General features: G+C 43.3%; 1 protein-coding gene across 5 annotated transcripts in view; it reads right to left on the bottom strand.

Annotated features, from left to right (window-relative positions):
- Irf2 (interferon regulatory factor 2) overlaps nucleotides 1-24,673 on the bottom strand; it is a 102,429-nt gene that overhangs the window by 74,059 nt on the left and 3,697 nt on the right. The gene's annotated exons all lie outside the window — the stretch shown is intronic.

The following is a 24,673-nucleotide window of genomic DNA, read 5'->3' as shown; positions in this document are numbered from 1 at the left end:
CCTGAAAGAGCCCAAACACTTACGCTAGCTAAGCCTGAACTGAACTGCATATATACACATATATGTATATGTGCACATATATATGTATATATATGTATATTGTGTATGTATGTGAATATATGCATATACATACATATATACATATATGCATGTGTATATACATAAATGTGTGTATGTATGTATATGTATATATGTATATATATATATATATATATATATATATATATATGTACACATTACATAAAACTTTCCTCCAAACCATGCTTTCCATATTCCTCAGGTGACCCTGGGGTAGGGGATGGGCACAATAGCAATGGCCAGGCACTGCCTATCTGCCATTCAACTCAGCATGACTTCTCAGTGATGTTACCCTGTGAGGTCACTACCATTGCTACCTTTCTTCAACAGAAGATTCTGACTGCGTCTCCGTCTATGTCTCTCTCTCTCTCTCTCTCTCTCTCTCTCTCTCTCTCACACACACACACACACACACACACACACACGCCTGATGCATGGACACCAAACTCCATCAGCATAGGCACTGGGTAACCAACACCGATCTTAAGCCTTCAGAATAATACTGCTAACAGGAAATCCCCCACGGGACAATTTTTCCCTACGTGTGCCCTGTGGGCCCTCAAACGTTAATGCTGGGAAATGGGGTATCTGGCCGTGCCTCTCGCTCCAGCAAGTGTCTCCCAGGGTCTGGTACCTGAAATGTATCATCTTCCCAAGCTTACATATCACACAGAAGACAGAAGGCCACAGTGTTCACTGGGCCCAACGCATTTAGCTTTGTTTAGGTTGAAGGAAGGACAAGGAAAGCTGCAATCACCCACAAACACAGACGGAACAAGAAGATAAGCAAACTGTCTGGGACTTTTCCTAAAAGAGGAAGTCTTGTAACCTTATGTAACCTCAGGGTTGTGCAGATAAAAACAAACTTTTTTGCAATCCATCACGACAAATCCAGCAGTCAAGGGAGCAAGGCTTTAGAGCCTGAATCCCACTGTGGCCTCTCCTTTAGAGTGTGAAATCCCACACACCCCAGGGTGTCCATCACACTGAGCCAAGGGGTGAGCCGTGAGGGACCCGACACTCACCCTGTCCATTTGAGCTTCCCTGGTGAAACACAGGAAGACCATAGCACTGTCCCCTGCCTTTCATGGCCTGGTGGCCAGCAGAAAAGAGGGAGGGTTAAGACACTGACCAGGGACTTGCCCTCCAAAGTGACTTTTGATTGATTCCAAAAGAACACTTTCCAACTTACAATTTCCCTATGACCAGAGGTTTGTTGGATTATTTTCGTTTTGGTTTTGGTTTTGGTTTGCTTTGTTTTGTTTGAGATGTATTTTTTACATGAGTGTGTGTGTGGATACTTGGGGTTTGCTGGCCAGCCAGTCTGACTTAATGAAGGAGCCAACCAATAAGAGAACCTGTCTCAAAATCCAAATTCTTTCCCAGTCAAGGAAACCTCTCTTCTGGACTAATGACTCTGAGATTAAGGACACCTCTGAACTCCGATTTGGTTCCTAGAACCCACATGGCAAGTCACAAGTGTCTATAACTCTAATTCTAGGGTGTCTGGTGCCATCTCTCCATGTGTGTACTGTGCACACATGGTTTACATGCATGCACACAGGTAAACACTCCTACACATAAAATAAGAATAAATAAGTCTTTGTAATTATGTTGTAGGGTACTTGAACAATTGCATTCAAGGTTGTCCTCTGGTCTACACACACACACACACACACACACACACACACGCATGCATGCATGCACACACACAAAAGGAAATATATTAGAATACTTTACATCTCGCATGCATTATGGACTATAAATAGGTACAAATTTTCCTGATAGAAACTTGGCAATAAACACCAAAAATTTTAAATGACACTGTGAATCTCAATGATGTCACTTCCAGGAATGTTTTTCAAGTAATTTAGTTGTGTGTGAAACCTGTTTTCTTTAAAAAAATAAAAAAACTACAATTATCATTGAATTTGTTGCAGCTACAAATGTAATAATTTTGCAAAACTAAAAAGATTTTTTTTAAAAAGCTGTGTGGGATTGAACAAATTATTGTCCAGATATAACAATAATCCAATATTTTTATTTTATTCCATCCGCTTTTAAAATAATTGTTTTCTAGAACAATTCTATACCTGTCTTTAGGGAAAGTTAAAACCACGCTGGGGGCACCTCATGTGCTTGGCCCCTAGACCCAGACCCTAGATGACAACAGTTTGGGCAATTCAGGAAAGCAAGTACCACAGCCAGACTTCCAAACATACGGATTCAAGCTCCTGCTGTATTCTCAAGTCTTCTCTCTATGTGAAAAATGTGTTTTCCCCAGAACCCACATCTCCTCTGAACATTCAGAGCCTCACAGAACAGGAGAAAGAAAAGGAGGCCTAAGATATAGCTTCTTGTTCTAGGAGTCGAAAGGAGGACGACTTAGCACATCTCTTTCCTTTTCTGAAATGAAGGTGCTCTGGCATGGGCAAGCTCAGATAGGAAGGACTGCGTTGTCTTCACACACACCCGAAAAGTGGCAAGATGCTCTGCAGCTCTCGTGGGTGGGAGGCTGCACCCCAGGGAGTCCTGGCCAAGTTGAAAATGATCTGTTGTCATACCTAACGTATGCGCCATGGTTCAGCCACAGAGCTTACTGCAGCATGCTGGTAGACCTTCTTGTGGTCCTGTAGCTAGCTAAATAGGAACTGTGGTGAGCTGCACTACCAACAATCATGAGAAAAGATACTGATGAATATCACTATTGAGTCAACAAATCATAAACCAAGCCATCGTAAGTCATGGGCAGGCCATATATGGAAAAAACAAATTACGATGAAACCTAACAGGCCCGAACAGATGGTTCAGAAGTCAAAAGCAATTATTGCTCTTCCAGAGGTTCCGGGTTCTGTTCCCAGCACCCGGGTAGCAGCTCAGAGCCATTGGTAACTCTAGTTCCAGGAGATCTGAAACATTCTGCTTTCTTTCCTCGGCATGCATGTTGTGCAAAGACATACGTGCATACAAAACACCTGTACACATAAAACAGAAATAAGGAGGAAAGGACGTGTGTGCGCGCGTGTGGTACTAATCCTAGTAGATGTGCTTTTTAAGAAAAGGGTGAGGATACCTGAGGAGGAAGGGTAGACATGAACTCAGAAGTTGAGAAAGCCAGCATGGCAGTGTACAGGCAGAAGCTAAAAGATCTGAGCTGTTCAGGGACCCACGGCCGTCTTTAACAGATCTATAAAAAGGTCTGTTTAGGGCTCCGCTAGATACAACTCAGTGTAGAGCAATTGCTTAGCATCCATGAAGCCTTGGGTTCAGTTCCCGGGATCACAAAGACAAAGAAAACAAGAAAAGCAGGGGCTAGAGAGATAGCTCAGCAGTTAAGAGCACTGTCTGCTCTTGCCAAGGGCCTGGGTTCACTTCCCAGAACCCGCTTGACTGCTCACAACCATTTGGAATGCCAGTTCCAGATGATGCAACACGCCCTTCTAACCTTCTGTGGCACTAGGCTTGCATGTGGTGCAGAGACATGCATGCAAGCACAACACCTACACACATTAGAAAGAAAGAAAGAGGATTGAGGGTATATTTGGAGGGGAGCAATCTGCCACACTAATATGTTCAGTGCATGCATTAGAAAAGCCAAAGAACAGGGTGACTAGAGGGGCCACTGAAACTTACCAAAACTTTGCAAAAAGCTTCAAGTTGTTCATTGCTATCTTTTTTCATGCCTATTGCTTACAGAATGCAGTGAAATCAAATGGCTTCGCAGATACAGAGAAACACCTGCTGTAGAAAAAAGGCTGCTGCACTGCCCCCTGGGAGATTAAATGATCCCCTTCTTCAATTAGCATCCAAGTTCATGACCACCTCCTTCTTGCCAAAATTCCTTTAAAGGTTTCCTTTAAGATGCCCTTCTAGTAATCACTTAGGAAAGGGCATCCACTTGTTGTTGTTAATTTCATCATCATCATCATCATCGTCATCATCATCATCATTATCATCATCATCACATCTAACACAGTGCCTTACGTTCAGATGAAGCTTGGTTCCAAGATAAAAAGGTGAACTATAAACAAAAGCACTTTCAGAGCTTGAGTCTATTCTTGGGAGAAACCATCATCATCACCAATGAATTCCAACGGTAAAGAGCTAAAATGGCTCCCTCTTCTAGGTACAAGAATCTCTCTTGACACAGGGACACACGTCTCTTGCCTGTAAGCAGGAGTGCCTTAGCATACTTTTAAATGATACTCACTGCCTCTCAATTTCCAAATGGTTGCCAAAAGTTGAAAGTGGTGTGCACTGCAGAGTTGCCAAATTCTCCTCTGAAGCAAACTCCTTTCAAAACCACAGTGAGGCACAACGAGATGCTTCGGTGCGCAAAGGCACTTACTTCCTGCCAAGCCTGATGACCCCAGTTCAATCCCTGAAACCCAAATAGTGGAAGGAGAGACTTGGCTATCGCAAGCTGCCCTTTGACCTCTGCACATGCAGTGTGGAGTGTGCCCAGAATAAATAAGTAAAGCTTTAGAAGGTTTTAAATCCACAGCAGTTTCCTTCTTTCACCTTATTACAATCTAACATGGTAGAAACAGCTTGGGTTTGGTGTCAACCACACAGAGATTTGAATGCTGCCCACGTAGAACCTGTAAGCATGTCTACAGTCCTCGCCCATCAACAAAAATCTTACTAGAATCATGCAGAACTACTGTGAATCTGAACGGATCTCCTCTAAGATTTCTTCAAAGAGACATCAAATGACAGGGCAAACTCTACCTAACTGAGAGGAGACAAGTACAGACTCTCCACAGAGAGCCCGAAGGCATCCATGGGACAGAAGTATATCCCCTGCCCTGAACAGGGATGACCAGATGAATGTCCCCAACACCTCCTTGCTCAAGCTCTTTGACTAGTTGCACAATGTAGACTGAGAGTCTCACCCGGCCACTGTAACCCACCTCCATCCCATCTTCCCAACCCTTTCTTCCTCTGACTCCTCCCACCTAAAGACACCAACATTCACACCCCGGACCTGAAGGCAGGCTTATCACTGTACAAAGTCCTTATGCGCAAGCGTCTGACCTTACACACTGTTGAACACCCTTTCAGCTTATCAAGCATAGCACCTTGTGCATAACGATATCTACTGATTAGTAATCAATAAGGAAGTAGATGAATCCCTTTTGGGGAACAGATGGGACAGGGAGGGGAAGGCGCATAAACATATTAACTCTATGCTGTGATAAATTTGCCACGGATGGCTGATAAGGAAAGAAACAGTTGCACATAAGCATAAAAGCTAAGAAGGGAACCAGTCTACTCTTTTCACATTATCCAGGAAATTCAAAGTATATTAGCAAGCTTACGAATTTATTGAACATTTCTTTAAAAAAAAAAACCGTCATTGACTCATGCACCATGAAGAGGAAGTACCATGCATCAAGCATTAAGGAGAGCTCTGTGAAAGACCCAAAGATGGCTCCCAGGTTCAGTGAAAGAGGCAGGTGCAGCCAAACCAAGACAAGCCATGATGCCCTAAAGGTGCTACTAGGGAATCCTACTGGGGGACGCTGGAGTCCACTGAGTCCTCTCCTGCTACAGTGCATTCCCGTTGTGGGCATCTAAAACAGCGGACCAGCACAAGCTCCGTGCCACACTCACGCCCACCAATGTACAGGCATCTCACAAGACTACCACCCTGTGTTGTCCGTAGGTGGATGGTCTGGAAACTGCGTTGGGAAGAGATGGACCTTCTTACAATAAAAACTCAGAAAAAATGAAGGTCCCCAGAAGGTTTCAAAGAAGAGGAGACATTTGAACTAAGCCTGAGAGGTAGATGATCCTCGGGCGAAAAGGAAGGAAAAAATAGTCTCCAGAAAAAGATAAGAAGGGAGAAAGACAAGAGTGAGGAGGCATAGCGTGCATTTGAACCATCATTAGTAAGAGAAGCGTTGCCACTGGGCAACAGACAGATGTTGGGAAATGACTGCCAGCCTTGGGTGAGCATGGTTACTCAAGAGAGCATGGGGTCCTTGTGCCTTAAAGGGGTCCTTGTGAGCTGGAGGAAGGAGACTCCCAATTCAGACAGAGGGTGTACAGACAGATGTGACTGGGGGGCCTTCCTACCCGCAGTCTGCTCTTGTGTCTCTTTCCAGGAAGCACAGGCCATGACCTCTATTATCCCTCACCTATAATGGACAGGTAATAAGAACTGGAGAACTGATCAACCGGCACGGTTCAACTCGACCCACATTTGAGGACTGTGTCTAGGCAAGCCACTTCGCTCTGCCCTGTGAAAAGCACTTCACTGCCCTCTGGAATACATAACTGGCTTCAAAAGGCAGTTATTTATAATTGAGTGTAAAATGAAATAAATTGAAATAAGCCCCAGAAACAGGTAAGGTCTCCAAGTCAGATCTTCACGTCTTATTGCTACAGCGAAGAGTTCAGCGAATACCTCATAAATGCTCTCATTGCAGCCCATCAAGCTGACCACCACAGCCAAGGGGAACACTGCAGGAGTGCATAACACAAGGAGCTTCCTCCAGTCTTCCAGTGTTTAAGCCCAAACCCGAGGTGTGCCGCCTGCCAGTCTGTGGCTAGCACTGTGTAGTCTGAGGAAGGAGGCAGAGCAACTGCGAAGAGGAAAAGCCAAATGACTCCCCCAGCGAAGAAAGTCCCATCCTGCAAGTGTCTGCCCTGCTAAGGTCTTCACTGTTCTTCTTTCCCCCACCCTAACCTTATCCAAACTCGAGGCACTGCCCTAACCTGTTCTTCACTTTGAGTATTATAAACCGACTCAGAATTGCTTCACTTCGTAATGAATCAATCCAAGACCAAAGACAGCACAAGAAATATTCTCCCGTCTTTGTATTACTTCCCCTTAGAAACAAACAAAGCAGTCAAGCTAAGGTGTTCTTCAGGGAGGGTACTTGTCCCGAATGTACAAAGCCTCTGGTTTTTATCCCTAACATTATGGGAGGGAGGGAGGGAGGGAGGGAGGGAGGGAGGGAGGGAGGGAGGGAGGGAGGGAAGGAAGGAGGGAGGGAGGGAGGGAGGAAGGGAAGAAAGGGGAATCAATCTAAAGGATGAGCCTGGTTATTAACACAGTCAGGGTCCAGTCCTCTCTGCACTGCCCATCAAGTCTGTGGCCTACGAGCACACACACCCTTTATCGCTTCTCACACATCCCAGGTGCAGCGTTCTGATGACTCAGCAGCAGTCATTATCCTCTGAAACGTGAAAGGGAAACATATTCCAAAGCCTTGGTAATATTCTCAAGAAAGAAAGAAAGAGAAGGAAGGAAGGAAAGAAAGAAAGCGAGAGAGAGCAAGAGAGAGAAAGAGAGAGAGAGAGAAAGAGAGGGGGAGGGAGGGAGGGAGGGAGGGAGGGAGGGAGGGAAGAAAGAAAGAAAGAGAGAGAGAGAAAGAGAGAGAGAAAGAGAGAAAGAGGGGGAGGGAGGGGGAAAGGGGAAGGGGAAAGGGAAGGGGAAGGGGAAGGGGAAGGGAAGCCTTTGTTCTAACTCAGATAAGACCTTTCCTAACTGGGAAAGTAGAAACCATGACCTCACTCACACGTATGTGCTGACACACATATGTGCTGCTGGGCACAGACCATGACAGCCCGTGCTGACTCATCTGCTCAGCCACACGGGACAGCTCTGCAGAAGGAATTTACAGCCTTCCCTGTCTTCCTCTTCCCTTCTGTTCTTCTGAGCACAGATTGCCCTTGCCCGTCTTGCCTGTTAGTTACCAGCGGACACTGTCTCTCTCCTCCCAGCTGTGGATAAAGCCCACTCCGCGGTCTCACCTCCTCCCTCACCCTTGAGTCGCTTTATACTTGTTCTGCTTCTCTGATGCTCACATATCTTCATTTTTCCTTTGTCACCGCAGATGGTTATGTTACCTGCGTCCTCCATTGCTGGGCGATGATAAGATCTTGGAGAACAGGGCTTGGAATTTTTCAGCTTTCTGTCTTCACAGCGCAGTGCCTCACACACAGCTGCTAGCAAACATCTGCTGAGGGAATGAACTCCAGCGAGGATTTTCCCTAAACTTGTTTGCAGAGCCCGTCTTCGGCTTAATTTCCTCCCTGTCATGTTCATTTGCACAGTACTTACAGTTAATTTTAGGGATTCTTGGGGGCGGGGAGGGGATTTGCCCCTGGTTTGAAGAAATGGCGATTCAGAACACTGGCTGCTTTGGCAGAGGACCCTTGGTTCCTAGCATCCACACTGTGGCCCACAACCATCTATAACTCCACTTCCTGGAGGTCTAATGCCCACTTCTGACCCGTTTAGACATGGCATGTACTTAGTACACAGAGGCATACATGTGGGCACATGGTCATGAATAAAAATAAAGACATATCCTTAAAGGGGGATGGGAAATACAAAGTTCTGAGACTTCTTTTCCTACTCCTCCAGATGCAACAGTATACATCTTCCCCACACTTACAATCTACTGAGTTATCATCTGCACTAACTTGCCAGGCTGTGTCATTGAAGAAAATCAATTTTCCAAAAAGAATGAAGTAAAAGTTGAGCATAAATGTCAACTAACAATGAATTCGATATGATAGGTCTTCATCCACTATAGCTCTTGGAAGAAACAGTAACAAGTTCCTCATTGTGCGGCTGTGCACAGCAGCACCCACTTGTACAAGGAGGCCGAGGCCATAAGATCACAACCTTGAGGTGAATCTGAACCTCATACTAAAACCCTGTCTCATACACAAAAGGTTCCTCATCCTATTGATAACTCACAACAAATATTCAAATGTCTCGATTTACTTCAGAGATCTGTTATTACAATACATTTTTCCCATCCACATAGTATAATACCGAACCATTGCAAAGAGGACTGTCCTAAGGCTGAGCTGACGTACGTCCCCTGGGGACAGTATACAAATGCTGGTCCTAAAATGTAAAGATCACATCTGAAGTGAAGCTGTCAGTTCTATGGAGAAGCTCCTAAAGGCTCGGGATATTAAACAATTCACCAAGTCTCAGGAAGTCCTGGAAATGTAACAGATTCACAAGACCTCTTCTTCCCCATAAGCAGTAAGGACAGCTGAGGAGAGATTATAGCTAGGGTCCACTAGCTATAGGATAGAATATAAGGTACAGTACTGTAGGATTACTGCTGTAACAGCTCCGAGGTTCCGCTCCTGGGAGTCACTCCCATGCTAGGATGGGATTTCAGTGCCTCCCTCTGAATAATCCATGCTCCTGGGAGCAAACACTTCGGTGAGTGACACCAATAAATTATTGCTTCATGTTGAACACGGATGACATCCTTACTTGGGCCTGTCATGGTCCTCTGTCCAGGATGAGCAAAGCTATGTTCAAATGCCCCTGGGACAGTGTCATAAACAGACACAGGGTCCAGTGGACTTCCCTATCAGTCCCAAGCAGTTACCCCAAAACTGACTGCTGTTAACCAATGTTCAGACATCTACCCCCTGATGTTTAATTGTCTCCCCTTAATAGAAATGTGAGGGCTTGATATAAGAGTAGAAGAAATTATTTACTACCCAGACCAACAAAATAAGAACCTGGGCAGTAAGACAACCTATAATCACCAAAGAAACTCATGATTTGCAGGCTGGAGAGATTAGAAGTTAAAGGCACTTGTCGCTGTTGCAGAGAATCTGGATTTAGTTCCCAGAATCTACATGGTCCCTCACAACCACCCATAACTCCACTTCCAGGATATCCAATGTCTCTTCTGACATTCACAGAGAACACACACACACACACACACACCCTAGCGTGGGTGATGACTCATGCGAGTGAAACCTTAGAGCTTGCGCACAGTTTGCCAGCAGCTATTCTGCATCACTCTACAGGATACATCCTACCCTACAGCCAGTGTACCCTAGCTATAATCTCTCCTCAGCTGTCCTTGCTGCTTATGCGGAGGAAGGGGGTCTTGGGAATCCGTTTGTAATCTGTACTGAACTCTGGGCTGGAGAGATGGCTCAGTGATTAAGAGCACTGATTGTTCTTCCGGAGATCCTGAGTTCAAATCCCAGCAACCACATAGTGGCTCACAACCATCTGTAATGAGATCTGATGCCCTCTCCGATGTGTCAGAAGAGAGCTACAGTGTACTTGTATATAACAAATTAAAAAATCTGTACTGAACTCTATATTGTAAAAAACAAACAAACAAACAAGACCACCCACTAGACTCACACCTTCAAGCCATAGCAAAAGCATGGGCATCCTCTCCTCTGTCCAGAAGATTGATTGGACAGAGATGTTCTCAGCACAACGAGAAGTGCTTTTAGGTTTATACTTAGAACACAACAAAGGAAATCTAAACTTTTGTTTGTGCCTACGATAATAGGATCAGTACCTCACCCAAGTTAGATTAATGGCTTATCAGATTAATATACTACATAGAGTTGCTACACAGAAGAAATCTGAAATTTCCGATTTATCACATATCTTGAAGCACTTCCCGTAGACCTTCACCAAATTTGCATTTGCACACCTTAAATCGCCTTTTTAGACCTTCCCAACTTACTGGAACTTTAAAACTCACATTTACATATGTTATGTTACTTTCTTAGACCCTCACAACTTAACACTAAACTTCAGACCCGTTCTTTCCACTCAGTCATTTACCATGAGACACGGGTGGTTGATTGCTGAGAGCGGTCACAGCAAAGCTAGTTCCTTTAGTAAAAAGTTACAATGAAGCCTGCTTATGTGAGTTTACCTTTCTCTGTGTGATGTGTGAAGGCTTCCAGCATGGTGGACTGTGTCTGTATCTGTCTTTTTCAGCAGGAGACCTAGACCCTCTAGAAAAGTGAGGCCTGAGGTCTGAGCTTACATATGAAACAAACTTCCGGCGCCACTGCAGCAGCCTGAGTGGGAGAAGCTGTTTTGCTTTGATGCTGTTAAACTGCTGAAGCTAGTTAGCCGTCAACACCATCAGAGATCTGAGGCAGATAGATTAGAGCAGAAGTATAATCCAAATGATCTATGTATCAATTAAAATGACAGAAACTTATCGGTTAGCTACCCTAGGCTCCCAGATGGGTTTGGTTTGGTTTTTTTTTTTGGGGGGGGGGGGGGGGGTAGGGAACACAGTGTAGGGAAAGGGTGTCAGAGGTCAGTCCTCAGCTGCCACACAAGACAGCTCAGGGCTGCCGCTGCCCAAACCCAGGTCAGAGATGTTCCTGTGGAGAAGGAACTTGAAAAAAAAAAACTGACCTATATCAAAGAGGCAGAATACAGCAGTCAACTCAACAGGGTCCCCAGTTTGGGCAGGGCCCTGGCCATGGGTGAGGCATGGGACAGTCTTGGTCCAGTGGCTGATGTTACCATCATCCAGGTAGAGTTGTCTGTATCCCATCATCTTTGGGGACCTTAGGGTTGTCACTAAGAGCTGGCATTTCTATCTTTCACGGGAAGCTTTTTACACTGAACCCTTTAAATGCTATATTCGGGAGATCTCAGAAGAGTTTGAGCACCAAACTCAGGTATCTATCCGATATACCTGATTTTAAACAAACTTCATTGTTAGTACTTGTTTTAGGCTTAACCTTGCAAACCTAAAGAGGAAGCTAAAGAAAGCTTGTCGCTGTAAAGGAATTACATTTGTACTCAGCATAACTGTTGGCATGAAGATAAACGTGAGCATTTACAAGGTGAGCATTAACCTGCACATCTTAATTATCTTTAAGCTTTTACAACAAGTTAGTAGCTTTCATAAAATTAGTACTTTAAAGCTTTATCCCTGTTAAGTCTGAGCCTTAAAATTTGAGTTGAAGATCTAATTGAAGATCCTTTAGCATCAAAATAAACCCATAAATTCAGTCTGTAGAGAAACTGGGAACTTTACTAGAGCAAAAATAAAGTTCACAAAGACTGGACATCTTACCTTTCTGACTCTTACATAGTGCACCATTACGGAGTACCACAGTTTCTTGTATGACTCAATTTACCCAAATATCTAAAGCTTAACAGAGTTAGCAAAGACAGAGAGGCTAGACATAGACCTTTAAGACAATTACTATTACCCCAAGTAGACCTTCAGAATTTAAACTTTATTTATCAAACATAGGTTGTTCTTTACCTAAATTTTTTAGAAGTCTGGCATTAAGAAGTTAGCCAAGACATAGTAGTTCAACAGACACCTCTAAGTCAGTTTCTGCTAACATGAGTGTACCTTTATAACCTTAGAATAAAGCATGCTCTGTTCAACAAAACCTCTTTTCCTTATCTAAAATTTTATAGAGTCCTGGTATAGAATAGTGATTAAAAGCATGGCTGGCTAGGCATACATCTCTAAGAATATCTTTATAACCTTGGATATTTATCATAATACAGACATCCATCCCATTCCAAGATATCTTAGAAAACTTCCGTTGCCTCCTTTGTCTAAAGGGAGATTCTGTGATAAGCAGAGAGCTCAGGAGGACTGACTGTGAAGTTCTATGGGTGTTGCCTTTGCTGGGTTATACCATGTGGTCGTCTTAAGGGAGGTGGTGGTGAAGCTACATTGCACTCTTTTAACTTTAGTAAGGATTACTGTCAGGCACGCGGTTGCTTCCCTTCTGGTGAGGTCATCGGCCAAGATGGAGGCGAGCCACATGGTTGCTATTTAAAAACATCTATTTCCCTAGTAGATCTATCTTTTTAAACAAGAGTTTAATCCAAGTTATAGATGCAATATATCCTAGGATATATCCTGAGAGTCGAAACACATACATAGTAGGTTAGAGCAAATTAAGATTCCTTTTGCATAGACTTTTAATAAGCCTTTGTTGTAGATCTTCAGTTAAATTTTGTTACAGATTTTTAAATCATGCCCAATCAACTTACAAATCTTAAGACAGTTTTACAGGGTAGTCTTAAAAGATTATTTGGGGACCTAAAGTCAAAGAAATGATAGAGATGAAAGATTATTAAAAGTGGAAACATAGAAAAACCTAAAATGTAAGAGACTTGGAAGTGTGTGGCAAGTTTAGATCTAAGAGATGGGCGGGGTCATTTGTGTGTACATTGGAAGGAGTGGTTACCAGATGCTCTGCAAACCAGGAGTGCCAACTTTTGGTCATTCATTGAGCTGTATTGTACTGAAGCGAAGCCGTTTGTGGTAAAACAAGAAGGCTTTAAGAGAATCTCTGGGTCCAAGAAGGAAAAGAGAAAAGGCCATATAAGGCCTGGGAGGTTGGAAGGAAGCTACAGGCCCAGGAGTGCACACAGAAGCAGTGGGAGGAGGGAGCTGAGAGACTCAAGGGGCGGGGTCAAGATAGGAACTCCATCTGAGGGAGGACTTCAGTATCATAGCGGGCTTAAGAAAGATGCATGGCTTCAGCTCCTCAGCTCCATAACTCCTCCTGGAGGGAGCAGAGCGGGTAAGAGTTGTAATGACCAGCTTGCAATCCCACCAACACTGGAAATCAGTCTGGCGGTTCCTCAGAAAACTAAACATGATACTACCAGAGGACCCCGCCATACCACTCCTGGGCATATACCCAGAGGATTCCCCAGCATGTAATAAGGACACATGCTCTACTATGCTCATAGCAGCCCTATTTATAATAGCCAGAAGCTGGAAAGAACCCAGATGTCCCTCAATGGAGGAATGGATACAGAAAATGTGGTATATTTACACTATGGAATACTACTCAGCAATTAAAAACAATGAATTCATGAAATTCTTAGGCAAATGGGTGCACCTGGAAAATATCATTCTAAATGAGGTAACCCAATCACAAAAGAACACACATGGAATGCACTCACTGATAAGTGGCTATTAGTCCAGAAGCTTGGAATACCCAAGACACAATTCACATATCAAATGATGCCCAAGAAGAAGGAAGGAGAGGCCCCTGGTCCTGGAAAGGCTTGATGTAGCAGTGTAGGGGATTACCAGAACAGAGAAGCAGGAGGGGGTTGATTGGGAAACAGGAGGAGGGAAGGGGTCTTATGGGACTTTCGGGGAGTGGGGGAACCGGGAAAGGGGAAATCGTTTGAAATGTAAATAAAGAATATATCTAATATAAAAAATAATTGAAAAAAAAAAGAGTTGTAATGACAAGAATTTCAATCTGGGGCTTCCCCGAGCAGACTGAGAGGCTTGTGGGAGAGAAACATCCCAAATCATAGAGGAGAAGCATCCCTCTCCACACCACAGGGGCCGAGCACAGTGAAAGGAGCATCTGTGGTAATAACTGTAGACAGAGCAGGCAGCTTATCGAGCAGAGGAGGGGGACCAGTGGTTAGAGCAGGTAGGGGAGGAGCCAGCTGAAGTGGCCTGGGAGAGCCTTTTGGGGCAAGGGAAGGCTCCAACAGAGGAAGCGGAGCAAACATCTTAGAGAGCTACCCACAGGGGCTTAGCGGAGCAGAGAAATGGAGAGGTGCCCAGGTAAAAATACCTCAAATCGCTATTTTTCACAGTGATATTCAAAGCAGCATCGCTCATGAGAGCCAAGAGACAATAACAGCCCCAGTGTCCACCAACAGATGAATGGATTAACAAACCTTGAGGCAACCAACATCTTTCATTCAAAAATCAAGATGAACTCTGACACGCGCCATAGCAAGGCTGAGCAAAGCAAACACATGCTGCCGAGAGACGTGCGTCAGACTGAGAGGCAAACGTGACACGCTTCCACCGACACCAAGAGTCCGGTTCCCTGAGAAGGGAGAACAGCGGTTTCCAGGGGCCGAGAAAAACGAAGTGACTGTTAAATATGAATCGAGTTTCTGGTGAGAAGACTTTTTTTTTTTTAATTCAGGAAATGGTTAGTGGTGAGGGTTACACAATGCTGTAAATGAACTCAATGCCACACCACTGAACTGTCCATTTAAAGATGACTGGAAAGGCAAATTTTATGACTTGAAATTTGCAACCGAAAAGAAAGAGTGAGAAATAAGGAGTGAATTTGTTTATAAGTTTGCCACTCTCCTGCCCCTGTTTTCTTCAGTCTTTCTGGTAAATGGTAATTATTTTTAACACATATGACTTGAAGTCTTCACTAAAGGCATACACAGAGAAAGAGAAAGAGAGAGGGAGGGGGAGAGGAAGGGGTGGAAGAGAAAGAGGGAGGGGAGGGGGAAGGGGAAAGGAGGTATTTTTTGAATTAACTGAAGGCCAGATTTCCCTTCATGTTGACATTCTCTCAGGCCAGGTGAGAAGAAAGCCCATGAATCACTCCACGGGGCAAGTTCTCTCAGCACAAGCCTCCAGAAAGAGACTGGGGCAGCATTTCTTCAGGACCAGTGACTGCATCTGCCCCAGGGGAAAGGGAAGCATCAAGCAGGGACAGCCATCTGTCTGGGTCACATCAGTTTTCCTCAGTGAAATCAGGCCCCTGACAGGAGCTCTACGGGCCTCAGGTACATGTGGACGTGTCACAGGAAAATACCAGTAACATCAAGACAGTCTATGTTTTTTAAGCCTGTATAACAATCTACCAATAATCTGGTTTCTAAAGCAATCAGATATATCTACCCGGTCAAAAAGTCTGTCCTGTGCCCATTGTGTCTTCCCAGACAAGATGAGAGAACTGTGAAGAGGCCCTTGGACTCACAGACAACCTCTAGTGGCTGCTAAAACCATTCTCTTTCTTTAGTTGCCTAGTTGCTTGATCCTGCTATAGATAACCTAGGCTCCTTGCTGTGGAGAATGGAGATACCTAGCTAAGACAACTTGGCTCCCTCTTCAGTTTGTACCATATGATGCCCAAGTAAATGACCCAACACATGATCAAAACAGTTTGATCTGAGTGTCCCATCTTCCTCAATCCCATCTACCAAATGGTTGCTGTACCCAAGAACTGTAGCTATATTCAAGAACTATACAATCAATCATCAGTCAATATTTTTTGATGCTCTAAAGCCATCTGCCCCTAACAATTCCTCTCCTATATTTTCTAATGACTCTAAATACTCACATCATCAGTGCAACGTATCTCAAAACGGAAGAGCCAACTCATCTCCCGTCCCTGCTAGGGCTTCCTTTATGAGCTCTCAAGCTTTGGCCTTCCTTCTCTAGTGGAGAGAAGAAATGAGAGCTTCAAATATGGCGGCCAGTACCAATGTGCCCCACATCCCTAGACGCCTGCTGTTGGAACAACAGCCTCAAGTCTGACTCCTCTATTACAGCTTTTCTTTCCTCATTAAGAAGTCCTGAACTTGAAAGGTGAGACCAACCATGCATGAAAGTTAAATTCTCCCATACAAGGAAAATACCAACCCCACCCCCACCCCTAAGAAAGACTCATCATATAGACTAGCCTTCCAGATTATTATTTTAAAGCGAGATTATATATTTTTTTCTCCGTTCTTCTGTCGGTTGCAAATCCCTAAACCAACAAGAATTCACTTAAAACTAATCTGCTGTGTTTTTATTGGAAGAGAACAATCGGGAAAGTTCTACCCCACTGAACAGCTGGGGATTTTGTTGCTGAACATTTCGGTTTAGTCTTTATTTTTCTAGCTGCTGGCCCTGCTAACAGGATTCCGTGAAGGTCACATTTAATCTTGCAGCGACAAGCTACCTAAGCATTTCTTAGGTTGGCGTCAGGAAGAATAAATTGCCTTCGCCTGTGCTTCAGCCCAACAATTAAAGTCAAGGGGACAAATGGACGGGGCCATAAAACAACACGTTTGATTTCAAAGGACTTTCACTGCACAGGTTAAGGGCTGGAAGTCCACGTTAGGAGCATTAACAAAGGCACAGCTACTTTAATCCACATAGAAAACTGTAGTTCTCAGAAGCTTGTCTCCAGTTTACCACCAAATAGATTTATATTTGTGAAAAGGTGCAAAGATCACAGTTTGGAATGAAATGTCAGGTTCTTTCAAACGTCTTGGTATGAAAGAGAAAATCTGAATGGTTTTTCCACCTCCTGAGTGTTGAACCTCTTCTGCATAGTGACAAGTCTCCTTGCTAAGTGACAAGACGCCATGCCTCTGCGCTAGATGCATGCACCTGTAGGTTTCTAACACCAAGCAGACCTGCGCCGTCCCTCCTGAGATGGACTTCAGCATTCTGAGCTAACCTTTGCCCTAAACGGACAATCAAAGCAACAAATATTTATCTAGTTCTTACTGCGTATCAAGTGCCCGTGAGGAATGCAAAGAAACACATGACGCAGGCTCTCAAATAACACATCACAGAGGAGAGGGAAATAAAACCGTCCAAATAGCCAGAGCCCTTCATGGCACACCAAGAGGCCCACAGACACTCAGGTATACACACACCCCAGGGCCATGGGAACAGTACGTACTATGCGCTGCTTTGGGGACACTCGGAATATTTATTGGTTTTGGCTGAAAAAAAAAATAAAGGCCTATGATGAGAGGACAAAGGAGAGCTGGGAGGTTCTGAGAAAAACAAGACTTCACCTGCCTCTCTTCAGTTTAAAAGACTCCATTTCTTGTATTAAAACAAGCTCGCTCTCTCTCTCTATCTCTATCTGTGTGTGTGTGTGTGTGTGTTGTATATGTGGTTTTTGTGTGCATACATGTATGCATGTGTATGTATGTGTATTTGGTCGGGGGAATTGTGTGTGTACATGTGTATATGTGTATGTATGTATATTGTGGGGTGTGTGTATGTGTGTGTGTGACAAGGTGTCAGGGTGTCAGGGATAACCTCAGAGTACAGACTAACTTTTTTTTGATACAAGGCTTGTCATTGGCAGTTATCCTCCTGTCTCCACCTCTCCAGTGCTGGGATTACAAATGTGGATCACCAGCCGGGCGGTGGTGGCGCACGCCTGTAATCCCAGCACTTGGGAGGCAGAGGCAGGCGGATTTCTGAGTTCGAGGCCAGCCTGGTCTACAGAGTGAGTTCCAGGACAGCCAGGGCTACACAGAGAAACCCTGTCTCAAAAATCAAAAAAAAAAAAAAAAAAAAAAAAAAAAAAAAACAAACAAACAAAAAAAAAAAAAACAAAAAAAAACAAATGTGGATCACCAAGCCTGGCTTTTACATGGGTGCTGGGGATCAGACTCTAGTCCGCAGGCTTGTGCAACGGGCACTGCAGCAACTGAGCATCTCCCCAGCTCCTCTCTCTGCATCTTTCATCCACTGGTCATCTGATAGGTAGCTGCTAGCCCCTCTGTCTGCTGAGCAGGCAGAATGCAGATAGGTCGAATTAAGACAACCTGCAGGTTAAAAAACACCGTACTGGGCTTTAAAGGGGAATATAAAATAACATTGTTTTTGCACTGATTATATTGAAATAATAATAATTGGAAAATAATGGGTTAAACAACTTTCATTATTGATTTCACCTCTTTCTTTTACTTTTCTATTATAGATTCTAAAAGCTAGAAGTAAGTAGGTGTGTCTGAAGAGATGGCTCAGCAGTTAAGAGCACTGACTGCTTTTTCAGAGGTTCTGAGTTCAATTCCCAGCAACCACATGGTGGCTCACAACCATTTGTCATGGAATCCGATACCCTCTTCCAGTGTATCTGAAGACACCTGCAGTGTACTCACATACATAAATATTTTAATAAATATACATACATAATAATTAGTAATAATCATAAGTTTATATTCATAACTGGAATGAAACTGTTCTAATAGTTCATCAGCTTAAAAAAAAATAGGCATTCGGAGTCCTCTTCCACTGAGAAAAGGCAAAGATCACAGAGTGACTACAGCTTCCTAAGTGACTGTCCTTGAGGAGTTCTGTAATATCGGTGTGGCAGGAACAGCTGCCCTCTCCTCTGGGGACAAAGGAACAGGTCTACTATGAAGTCAACAAGGAAGGGATGCTTCACCAGGCCTCTTACTTTGCATACACCCTGAGAATTAGATCTGTGGCCATTTGTCTAAGTTAACTGCTCTTATCTGATAGGAAAAAACTCATCTCCTCAATGGGATCACATTAACACTGCCTGGTCCAAATCTCTTGCTTAATTAGTGTCTCAGGCTGCTAAAGCTAAGAAGACCCCCCTATGTGCCCAAGCATTTAGACTGCAAAAAGGATAGGGGACAGACCAGAGAAGAGATCCCTTGATGTGAGCAGTTGTGTATGTCAGCAGAACCCTGGTCCTACAGGAAGGAGAGAGGGACAGGTTCACCACAGAGTGAAATGTCCCAACCATGACCCACCGGGATCTAGGTATGTGGACCATCACTGCATGATCCTCCTGTTAGCTTTCTGGTAAATATCAGTAACTCTTGTCCCCTGTTCAGATGATGTGCGTTTCTATGGTATTTACAATCATGAAAGGCAGAACTGTCAAGTGGGGTAACATCTTAGATCATTACTAATTCTTAGCAGAGTGAGGCAATCGTGTCTCCCAACCTTGGCTAGAAGAGGCCACAGCTCTAGACCCTGAATCTGCACAAGGAGGCAGAGGAAGCTGAAGAATAGCTAAGTCTATAGGTAGTAGCATCCCCAGAAATGTCCAATGTCCTTTTGATTGATCGATCGATTGACTGACTGACTGATTGATTGATTGATTGATTGATTGAGAGGGGAAGGAGTTTGGTTTGAGACAAGGTTTCTCCTTGTATCCCCAGCTGTCCTGGAATTCACTCTGTAGACTAGGCTAGCCTTGAACCACAGAGATCTGCCTGACTCTGGCTCCATCCAGAGTGGCAGGACTAAAGGTGTGCACCACCACTGCCTGGTTCAATTTCCTAATCTCACATTTGCTAGAGGTGGATCAGTGGGTACATATGAGCAATGTCTTGAGAACTCTTTTTTTTGGGTGTGAAAATAACTATGATCTAAATTTGATTCAAATTTGGAAAATACAAAATGTCTCAAGAAATACTAAAAAAAAAGAATAAAAATAAAAAATAAATAGAACATAATCCTACCATCAAACTTTTTTTCCACCATATTTTAGCATTGGATGAACAAAACACATATAATTTTTAAAATAAGAGTGGTGCACAATCTGATATCCTTTTCTCCCAGCCAACTAGCATGGGATAAATATTTCCCCTCTTTAAATACCATTCAAAAGTATGAATTTTAAAAAACTACCTATCTTTCATATATACCATAATTTACACATGTTTTGCTTGTTAGATATTCCAAATTCTATATAAAATCCAATTCTAGAAACACCCTTAAACATAAATCTTTGTTCTAACCTCTAGTCACCTCCAGGAAGTCGGTTCCTAGAAGCACCGTTACTGGAACAGAAAGTTTAACTCTTGCTTGATTGAGGTTTGTTTGTTTTGAAACAAAGTCTCACTGTGTATCCAAGCTAGCCTGTGCTCACTATGTAACCCAAAGCAGCCACAACTTTGTGATAATACTCCTGCCTCAGTCTCCTTGGTGCTAAGATGGCAAGCATGCACCACTGTGATATGTGAAATGTTCAAGCATGTTAAATTTAACATTCAACACCATAAGCATATACCACCAAGTCAAACTCCAGAAAATTCTTCTGTGTAAAGCCTCAACCACATTATGATCCCCATAGGTTGTCCAACAGTAGGTGGCCTGTGGTACCTACATATGCTACAGTCCTCACAGTTCAACCTCCACCTATACTTGAAGAAAGCACGATACTAGGCATTCTATTTTTATGCTTTCACCCACTGTGATCTGACAAGAGTAACATCCAATCAAAGAACAGCATGGAGGCAAGGAGGCAGGCCTATGAGGGCTGCCATATTGTCTTGGATTCATTGGGTTGCCTCCTATTTGCAGGGAAGTTTTGTTTTGTTTAGAGAACATTTGGTGGGCCTACAGTGTGAATCTCAGCCCTTCAGTTTCCAATACCTTAACATCAACACCTCCAAAGTGACCTCAACCATGCTGAAGTGACATCTCCTCCTGTAAGTCCAGGAAGTCCCCTGTAAGCTCCTGCCGGTTCCTGTCACAATCCATCTTCCACAGGGTTCAAAGGTCTAACCCCAAAGACAACAGTAGGAGCAATTCAGCATTTCAATTGACCCTTGACTAAGTACTTGCTCCCCTTCCCTTCCTTAACTCCATAATGTAGCTGAAGATTTCTAATGAAAAAAAAAAACCCAAACAAAACAAAACAAAAAAAATCTTTCCTGGAACTTTACTTAGTGGCATATAATGCTTAAAACATTAAAACTTCCAAACGTGGAGTCGGAAAGATGGCTCAGGGATTAAGAGTGCTTGGTGCTCTTCCAGAAGCAACGGTTCAGTTCGCAACCATCCGTAACTCCAGTTCCTGCCACCCATGCCTGGCCTCTGCAGGCACCAGGCATGCAAGTGGTACGCAGACATACATGCAGGCAACACACTTATGTACACGAAGTAAAAATGAATGTCACCAATCCGTGCCTGCTGTGGCAGTAACAGTGAGCGTCTCTGCCTGCCTAACTGTCTCTTCCCTCTCTACCAAGAACCAGCCATCCTGCTCCCTTCTTCTTCTCCTCCAATTCTCCCCTGGCCACTGGTCCACCCTCCGCCCTACCAACATCCTGCTTAGGTGTGGGGATGCTATTCTTTTTCTCCAGTAAATCTAGGGTAGGGAAAACAAAAATCAAAACACACAGCTGACATCGGCTGCATATTTCATGGCTAAAATAAGATCATCTGTATGCAGTTCCTTTTCATTCGAAATGTCAATCCAACAAGATGTGGAGCGAGTCAGAGATGAGAAGCCCACAGGCCAAAAGAGCATCTTCTAACTACAAATGATGTCTTTGGATTGTCTCCTAAATCTGACAGACATAGGCTGGCAAAGGCCAAGTTAGAGCATAAGTTCACTTTCCTTCGGTCATCCAAAGCTGGTACAAAGATAGCAGTAGATTGATAAGTACATTTGAAAATACATTATTTAAGGAAATGACACGGGAGCTACTTCATTGTTCAAACAAGGAATTTTGTTTAATGAAAACTGGACAGACTTTTATCACACAAAATCTTAATTTAAGATCGATGTTTGACCACATTGGTTGTGCTCTCAAGATTTAAAAGCAAATGCTAAGGAAGTGCCCCCAAGAGCCTCTTGTTTTTCTTATGGATCCCAACATATCTTTGTTCAATTCTAGTTCTTTCTGGCTTATCAGAGCTGATGAGAGGAAATATAAACCAGAACAGAAACAAAACAAGTCAGGAAAAATAACCCACCCTAACTATCTATGGCCTTCCTGCACATGAAGGTAACAGCATGCAGGACAGTCTTTCTTAAAATGAAAGAGTCAGAGTAGGAAAATCATGATGAGAATACCATTTGGGGTATGAAGATCAGGTCAATAAGGACGGACCCAAGACAGGCGAGTCCTATTCAATGCATTATGGACCATGTAGACGCAAGTGGCTTTTGCCTGCTGTTTGGTTGGCATAGCCTCTAAGCCAAGGCCAAGACTAAAAGCTAGGCCTGGGAAAAGATCCTTGAACAGTGAGTGGTTCTGAACCTTTGCCCTGGCCTCACAATGGAGGGAGTCTGGGATGATGGACCTGGCACAGCACAGGTAACAAGAGGCTCATACTGAGTGAGAGAAGAAGCGAGAGATGATATACTGTAATATACCTTCATACTATGGATTGGAGCCAGCCTCCAATCTAAAGAATCCTGAATGGTTTCTAAATGTTCCTTTCCCTTGGTCACTTAATAATAAACAAATGTACTGGCTTGGTCCCCTGAGGACTGCAGAACTATCTAACCACAGTTTGTGGGATTAAGGTTCCAAAAGGGGAAGTTACTAACGAATGAATAAAGGAGATAAAAGTCAATTCCAAGGTTCTGGGTAAAACTTAATAACACAGACCTTGCTTAGCACACTCAAGGCTATGGGTTCAATTCAGGGTATATCTACATGTGTGTGGGGGTGTGAGTGTGTGCATGTGTGTGTGTGTATGTATGTATTTGTATGTCTATATTACCTGAAATAAATCAATTTATACAGTTTGTGTATGACTAGACCTTGAAATTAAGCAACTTATATACATGTAATACGTATTTGTGTGCATATAAATTGTGTGTGCGTGTGTTGTGTGTGTAGGTAGTGAATTCTAGGCTTCTGAATTCTTCACCTTTTTTATACACAACCCTGTATATGAACAGTTGTCTACAAATGTTTGAGAAGTGAATATGTTTGTGGGTCACTACATTTAACTAACTATTCACTTAAAGTAACGGTATGGGATTCCTGGATCCCCAGAAGAACTCGAAGTTCTAAGGGAAGTCCTCAGTGGTTCCAGTATGTCAGGACTGAAAGTTTAACACAGTCCTTCCCAGAGCGCCAACCCATGGGTTTCCCTGTGTTTGGGTAGAATAAGATTTGCTAGATTTGGTGCAAATTACATTTTTTTCCAAGTTGATCAGAAGTTCTGACTGGAAACCACAGGTATCTAAGTCGTGAAGAGAAATCACACAAAGGCTTCCTAAAGGAAAACAGTTTGTCCCAGAGACACTGTCCTAAGATGAATCTTGTAAGGTGTAAAATCAAGTTAAAGGCTCCCTGACAGTGAAATGCTGGCCATCATAGGCCTACAGCCTGTTCTGAATTCAGAGCGAGCCTGAGGAATCTTCACAACACGGCCACAGTTGGGTGTCACCTACCTGGGGCATGCATTTCTCTGGGCAGTTGTTTTGCTTGCTATTTTATTTGAAAAATAATGGCTTCATGTTTAAATCTGATACCTATACATAATTTATTATTCGTTTGGAGCTAAGTCAAAGTTTGATCAACCCTCCTTAGTGACAATCTCCACTGACACACCCACTCACCTCAGCCCATTATACATTAAGCTGATATTCTTAACTAAATATTAATCCACGCAAGGCAAAGGGTAGGACATGAATAGGGTAGACAGAGGCGGAAAGTCCTACTTGCCTCTCCCCCGTGTTCAGGAAGGAATATGGAGTGCCATACGGATGACCATAATTGGCTTTATTGTTAATACTTTGTGTTATTTCACAGCAATTTATTTGTGCACATATCATATATTACAAATATATACTACTGATGTTTATTTTCGCCTGTAATGCCGCATTATTTTACACATACAGTATTGAGCACTCCGGCAGTCAGTGAATCCAAGTCAACCAAGTCCCTTTAAGTGACAGCACAAGGGAATATAGACAGGAGCTAAGCCGTATCTATAATAGCAATAACTTAATGAGAGTGACACAGTGGTGAAGAAAGTTCAGACCACAGAACAGTGCCACCTGTGTGAGTCATACTCAGATCCTAACCTATGTACACACATACGTATGCACACAGCTTTAAGTGTGGGGGTCGTATGCTATTTAGAAAAGAGACCAAGAAAGAGTAATATTAGCTGATGGGGAAAGACAGAATGCAGGCAAAAGGACCATGACTCAGGAAAGTGGACATAAAATTAATGGTTTTCTAGGTTTTAATTTTGGTAGTAGGTGTAACTATGAGTGAAGTGTAGACCCCCCAGCTGATGCCCCTTGACTTCAGAGAGGCTATTCTAACTGCATAGAGGCTCAGAGAAATCACAGAGACCGGGATTGGGCAAGTGTTTCTCTGGATGGTTACCTTCATCTACCTGTATGATGTCTTTATGGGTGAGTTCATCACAATAAGTAATTTAATGTATAAAGAAGTGGAAAAACATGCATCCAAGTCAGTTATTCCAGTATCATTCGATTTCCATGGATACCACTCAACTTTTATCCTAGCAGACAAAAAAAAAATCCTTCACATATTTCATTGCTTAATATTTTTTTGATACTTTAT

Source organism: Apodemus sylvaticus, chromosome 18, assembly GCF_947179515.1.
Source record: "Apodemus sylvaticus chromosome 18, mApoSyl1.1, whole genome shotgun sequence".
NCBI classification, from domain to species: Eukaryota; Metazoa; Chordata; class Mammalia; order Rodentia; family Muridae; genus Apodemus; species Apodemus sylvaticus.
This window is presented reverse-complemented; position numbering and strand designations above follow the sequence as displayed.